The sequence below is a fragment of the Elephantulus edwardii genome, unplaced genomic scaffold (assembly GCF_000299155.1).
Source record: "Elephantulus edwardii isolate Elephantulus edwardi_28Jun2011 unplaced genomic scaffold, EleEdw1.0 scaffold00110, whole genome shotgun sequence".
Lineage (NCBI taxonomy): Eukaryota > Metazoa > Chordata > Mammalia > Macroscelidea > Macroscelididae > Elephantulus > Elephantulus edwardii.
The window spans coordinates 7,694,282-7,700,738 of NW_006399860.1; the positions used below are offsets into that span (position 1 = coordinate 7,694,282).

At 39.7% G+C, this 6,457-nt stretch overlaps 1 protein-coding gene and 1 pseudogene across 2 annotated transcripts in view; one reads left to right on the forward strand and one right to left on the reverse strand.

Annotated features, from left to right (window-relative positions):
- Positions 1-6,457, forward strand: part of KCNT2 (potassium channel, subfamily T, member 2) — a 734,552-nt gene that overhangs the window by 71,369 nt on the left and 656,726 nt on the right. The window lies entirely within an intron of this gene.
- On the reverse strand, positions 1,307-2,481 carry LOC102853487 (annotated as a pseudogene).

Below are 6,457 nucleotides of genomic sequence, written 5' to 3' on the forward strand. Positions count from 1 at the left end.
AAAAAAATACATTTAAGTCTTAGTGTCAGCTGGCGGGACTTCTGCCTTAGGGAAGAGAGGCCAGGATAGAACGCTTGGGTGCTTATGGCTTTCTTTTTGCCACAAGTGAGTGTCAGCAGAGTGGTCTTGCCAGATGAACTGGGGGTCTATGGCACAGAGGTTGCTAGCATTTGGGCTTACTGGAATGGTCAAATAAAGAAATGTTGGGTCACACATACAGGAAACCCTATGAACCTGGAGAAAGGATGAAAGTCACACAAGTAATGAGGACTTTTGTTCATAGGGTTGCTATGGGTCGTCTGACTCGACTGCACTTAACAACAACAACATTTTATTAGGGCAGTAGTGGCATCCACTTTCTAAACAAATTGCCTCCAGACGCTCTATAAACTTTGCTAAATGTCTATAGTTGTAGAGGGGATTCAGGTCTTTTGTTCATGCGATCGGTATGAGTCATGCTCTACTTGAAGCAATCAAAAACAACAACAAGTGAAACTAGTTTCTCTTTTAACAGCATTTATGTGGATTATTACGTGCCATTGGTTATAATTTCCCCAATACTTTCATTAGTATTCTACATTTTTTACATTGTTTTTTTATTTTGTTTCAGTGATCTAATTTCCTTCACCTCCTTGCCTTTCCCATCTTAGCCTTTGCTTAATTGTTGATCATTTGGTCATGCATAGTTGATTTTTTAAGTATATCTGATACTATGCTGGTAAAAACATTTAATTATTATGTTAGCATTTCAAACTTGCCAGCCTTTCTGTGGAGAAAGATGAAGAAGTTTGTTTCTGTAAAAATTTACAGCCTTGAAAACCCTACAGGATAGTTTAATTCTTTCTGAAAGGATGATTGTAAACTCAAACAGTCTCAACAGCAATGTGTAATTGAATACTTAGAAGGCCACAGGGGTGGTATTTTTCATTTAGAATGTGGATCTTCTGTTTATCTGAAAGACAACCAAATAACTTCAGTTCCAAGTTCAAAGAGTGAATTACAATCTCTATTGGTACAGTAGTTTGGCCTATTTTAGAATTTGAATTTTGTTCTACATTTATCTCTCATTCTATCTTGAACTTTCCATTGTGTCCTTGGTCAGAATGGTTGGTAGAGCTAGTTGAGAAACAGTCAAATCTTCTGGTCTCTGGTTCTTTTGGGCTATTACTGTATTTTTCACACAACACAGTTGCTTGCTAACTGCTCACTTCCTGGGAGATCATTTTTTGTAAATGTGTTATTCTAATTTGTGTGTGTTTGTGTGTGTGTGTGTGTGTGTGTGTGATTAATCAATAGAACAATTTTATCATCTCTGAACACACATTGTTTTTCCCATCCCACCCCTGATGCACAGGGCAGCAACACCACTGCTCCCACCAGTTCTCTCCAAGGTGTGGAGCAAGGTCACCAGAATCTGACAGCCAGATGCTCCCAAGGGGTGGCCCATGGCTATGGCCCTGCCTTGGGTGTTGATCTTGTCTGGATTTAATCCCAGTTCTTTAGCTATTACAACAGAGAGGACTGCAAAGTCTTCATTGATTTCAAATACATCAATATCCCATAGTGACCAACCTGCTTTTGTAACAGCTTGCTTTATTGCTGGAATTGGTCCTGTTCCCATAATGGAAGGATCCACACCTGCTTGTGACCAGGACACAATCTGTGCTAAAGGGTTTATTCTATGATGAAGAGCTTCTGACTTCTTCACAACCACAGCAGCAGCACCATCATTTATACCTGAAGCATTAACTGCAGTGACTCCCTGTCCCATCTGAAAGAAACTGAGGCTTCAGCTTTGACATGTCTTCTAAGTTGCTCCCATGTCGAGGAAACTCATCAGTTTTAACTTAAGTAAGACCTTTTTGAGATGATAGATACATAAGGATAATCGCTTTATCAAAATGGACAGCTTTTTGAGTATGCTCTGTCCTGTTCTGGGATATCACTGCGATTTTATCTTAATCCTCCTAACTTACTTGCCATTTTTGGCTACATTTTCAGCTCTAGCACCCATGTGATAGTTGTGAAATGCATCTGTGAGTCTATCACAGTATACTATCGAGAAGATAGCTCATACTTATTCCTGCTCTCAAGTGGGCCAGGTGAGGAGCCTTGCTCATGTGTTCCATGCCTCCTGCGACCACAATGTTGGAATCTCCTGTCCCCATTGACTGGGCTGTCAGGCACACGGCTTTCAGGCCTGACCCACAGATCATCTGGGAGCTCCATGCCAGAGCACTGTAGGGATTCCTGCCATTACACTGGCTAGGCGTATAGGATTCTGTCCACAACCTGCTGTTAAAACGTCTTCAAATATGACCTCCGGCACATCTGCTGGAGCCACACTGGCCCCTTCAGGACTTCTATGATGACAGCTCCGGCTAGATTATGGACAGGAACAGAAGGTACGGAACCATTGAAGGAGCCAATGGCTGTCTGCGCTGCAGAAACAATGACCACGGGATCTGAATCTGTGTCCATCCTCCTCTTTTGCTTCTACAGCTGTTCCTGCTGCTGCTACACTCTAATTTTTAAAAATTATTATTTTAATGAAGGTTTACAGAAAGGTTGGGATTTCATCCATTCATTCACTGTTGCACATTTTCCTCCCTCTTCTTCCCTGCTATTCTAATTTTAACGTGAATAGGTATAAAAATAATGCCATAGTGGCACTTTGTAAAATACCTCATGGGAGAGTGATTGACAAACGTAGTAGAAGTTGTGTGTTATTTTTGTAAAAATGCAGCAGTCCAGTGGACAACTTTATTCTTTGGACCTTTGATTTCTTTTATCCTTGTTGTGTCTTATACAGTCTATCACCAACTTTTAAGACATTGCTTATGAAACTAGAAAGTAGAACATTGTCCTTATTGTTGCAAAGTCACTTGCAGCTTATACCGACCCTTTGTACAGCAGTTCTGAACCCTGCTCTATCCTGTATCAACCTTCTTATCTCTGACACACCTACTCCCATTACCCCAGTCACTGAGTCAATCCATCTCATCCAGGGTCTTCTTCTCCTACCCTGTCCCTACACCCTCCCAAGCATAATGTCCCTCTCCAAGGACTGGCCACTCCTTTGCAACATGCCCAAAGTATGTCAGATGAAGATTTAGAGTCTTTGCCTCCAAGGAGCAGACTGATTTCATCCTCTCTAGGACAAACCTGTTTGTTCTTTTAGCAGGCCCTGGTGTACATTCACTGCTCTTCTCCAGCATCACAGCTCAAAAGGCATAAATTCTTGTTCTATCCTATCATCCATGAGGAATGCAAAAGGTCATTACAAAAACGGGGAAGAAAAGACCAAAGTGAATATCAGACAAGACTCTGAATATTGTATCAGAGTGCTGAGAAGCCAAAGCAAAGCAAGAAGTCAAGAAATTAAGGAGCTGAAAAATGCAAAGGGCAGAATGGGAAGACAAAGTAAAGAATTATGAAGAAATGTACATAAGAACTGGCATCAGAAAATCAAAAGGGCCAAACTTACTCAACAGTTCTTAAATTGAAGGAACTGAAGAACAAATTTAAGCCTCAAGTTGCAATACTTAAGGATGCTTTGGGCGGAATATTATATGACCCATAACGCATTAAAAGAAGATGGAAGGAATATACTGAGTCACTGTACCAAAAGAAGTTGGAGGACACAGAAAAATTTCATGAAATAGCATATGAATAAGAGTCTGTGATGATGAAGGAAGAAATTCAAGCTGATTTTAAATGATTAGCAAAAACCAAGGCCTCAGGAATGGACAGTATACCAATTGACATATTTCAATGAATAGATGCTGCTCTCGATGTGCTTAGAAAGTTGTGCCAAGAAATCTGGAAGAAAACTACCTGGCCAAACTGGTTGGAAGAGATCTGTATTTGTTCCATTCCAAAGATATGTCACTGGACAGAGTGTGAAAATTATCCAACAATATCATTAATATCACACGCAAGCAAGATTCTGCTGAAAATTATCCAAAAACAACTGGAACAGCACATCAACAGAGAACTGTTAGATGTGCAGGCTGGCTTTAGAAGGAGTCGTGGTACTAAGGATATTATAGCCAATGTTAGATAGATGTTAGCGGAAAGCAGAGAGTACCAGAGGAAAGTCTAACTGTGGATCACAACAAACTGTGGCTAAATCTGAGAAGAAAGGGAATCCCAGAACACTTGATTGTGCTTATGCAAAACCTATCAAGGAAACACTGTATGGTTTAAAATCGGGAAGGGTGAATGCCAGGGATATGTCCTATCTCCATACCTTTCCAATCTATATGCAGAACAGATTATCTGGGAGGCTGAGCTGTATGAGGAGAAATGTAGCCTCAGGATTGGAGGAAGAATAAAAAGCCTGAGTTATGCAGATGACACAACACTGCTTGCTGCAGAAGGTCAAGTACTGCAGCCTTCAGTATGGATTGAAGCTCAACATCAAGAGAACAAAGACTCTCACCACTGGGCCAATTGGCAACATCAGGATAGATGATGAAGAGATTGAGATTGTTCACAGCTTTAGTCTGCTGGCTTCACAATCAATACTCTTGGTATCAGCAGCCAGGAAATCAAAAGATGAATTGCATTGAGAAAGTCAGCTGTCAGATACGTCTTTAAAGTACTGAAAAGCAACAATGTCAGTTTGGAGGATAAGGTGTGCCCGATTTAGGCCATTGTCTTCAGTTAATTCTTATATTGTTGTTGTGTACTGTAGACGTCAAACTGACCTATAGCTGACCCTCTAGCAGGTTTTCAGAGGCTGTTAGTCATTCATGAGGAGATTGCCTTTCCTTCTTCCTCGAAGCAGCTGGTGGCCTTGAACCATGTGCCTTTGGTATTGTGTAGTGCAGCTTCTTGCCACTACAGCTATGGACCGAAATATTTAATTCAGTTAATCAATTCTCCAAATGTGCTCAAATAGAAGCTGCTGAACTACCTTTTGCTTTAATATACAAGTCTTCAGATTTACAAACAGTTCTATCTTTAAAATGTACTTTTGTATAAAAATTTGGGGCAAATGACAGTGCTTAGAAACTGAACACTGAGAGTGTTTTGTCATCTCTGGGCGCTGAATTGGGCTGTCTTTTAAAATCAGATCATGTTACAATCAACACTTTATTGAGTGTATAACTTTGTATTGGACTTGCATTTTCCTCTTTTTTTCTGTTGTAACCATCCTGCTGAAGTATAGTATAATTTTATAGTATATAATTGTAATTGACTTAATTCACTCAGATTGATCCATTTAGATTTATACAATCCGCCAGTCTATCTCCAAAGCTTTGGTTGCCTATTACCAGAAATATGTGGATGAGGCCTCCAAGAAGGAAATAAAATACATCCTCATCCAGTATGACCGGACCTTGCTTGTAGCTGACCCTCGTTGCTGCGAATCCAAGAAGTTTGGAGGCCCTGGGGCCCATGCACGTTACCAGATATTCTACCGATAGGCAACTTTTATAATAAAAAAGTTATGAGATTTTCAGGCTTCAAAAAAATACATAATGAACACATTCTTTGTAGTTATATATAGCTTTCTCTTCTGTGTATCAAAATCTGTTTACCCATTCATATTATGAGGGACATATATTTTTTCTAGCTTTTTTCCTATAAAAATTAGGATGCTGTGAATAAAGCTGCAGTGATCATATATGTGTGACTATGTCTATTCAAGTCTGCTCTTATATGTCTTGCACATGTATCTAAGAATGGGATTACTGGATCAGAAAGTATTTCTATTTCTAACTTATTGAGGAAATGTCATACCTTTTTCAATACTAATTTTATCATTTTACACTCCCTTTCATTCACATTCACACATTGCTCTCGAGTTGGAACTCACTCACTGTTGACTCCTCAGGATGTTCTGAGGCTCTAAATTGCATGGAAGAAAATTGTCCATCTTTTTTTCTGTGCAGTTGCTGGTGCAGTCAAATTCCCAGAGGAGCCAGAGAAGTACAGTGAGGGTTTGGGTTAGCAGCACAACACCCCTACAGACTATGCCACCAACCAGGACTCTTCACAGGTCCCTTAGAAGTGTATGATTTCCAGTTTCCCAGGCATATTTTTAAAAAAATCATTGTCATTTTTGAAGGCATGAAATTGTAGCTCACTGTAGTTTTGAAATGAAAGACTCCATAGAAGAAAGATGAAGTCTGTTACTGTAAAGCTTTACAGCCACTGAAACTGGCTAGTGGATCTCCATGAGTCAGGATCAACTCAAGGGCAGAGAGTATGGTTTTTCAATTTAAATGGCTAATTCTCAGGAGAATTTGTTCCTGTTTTTGTCTGCTTGAATGTCTTCTTTGGTGAAGAGGACATCAATATGCCTTTGATATATATATATATATATATATCTTTTAGAGGTAAAATGTTTATCAGATATATCCTTGCCAAATATTTCTTTTTCTCTATAGCTCACCACAGGACCAATTGGCAGCATCAGAATGGATGGTGAAGAGATTGAGATTGT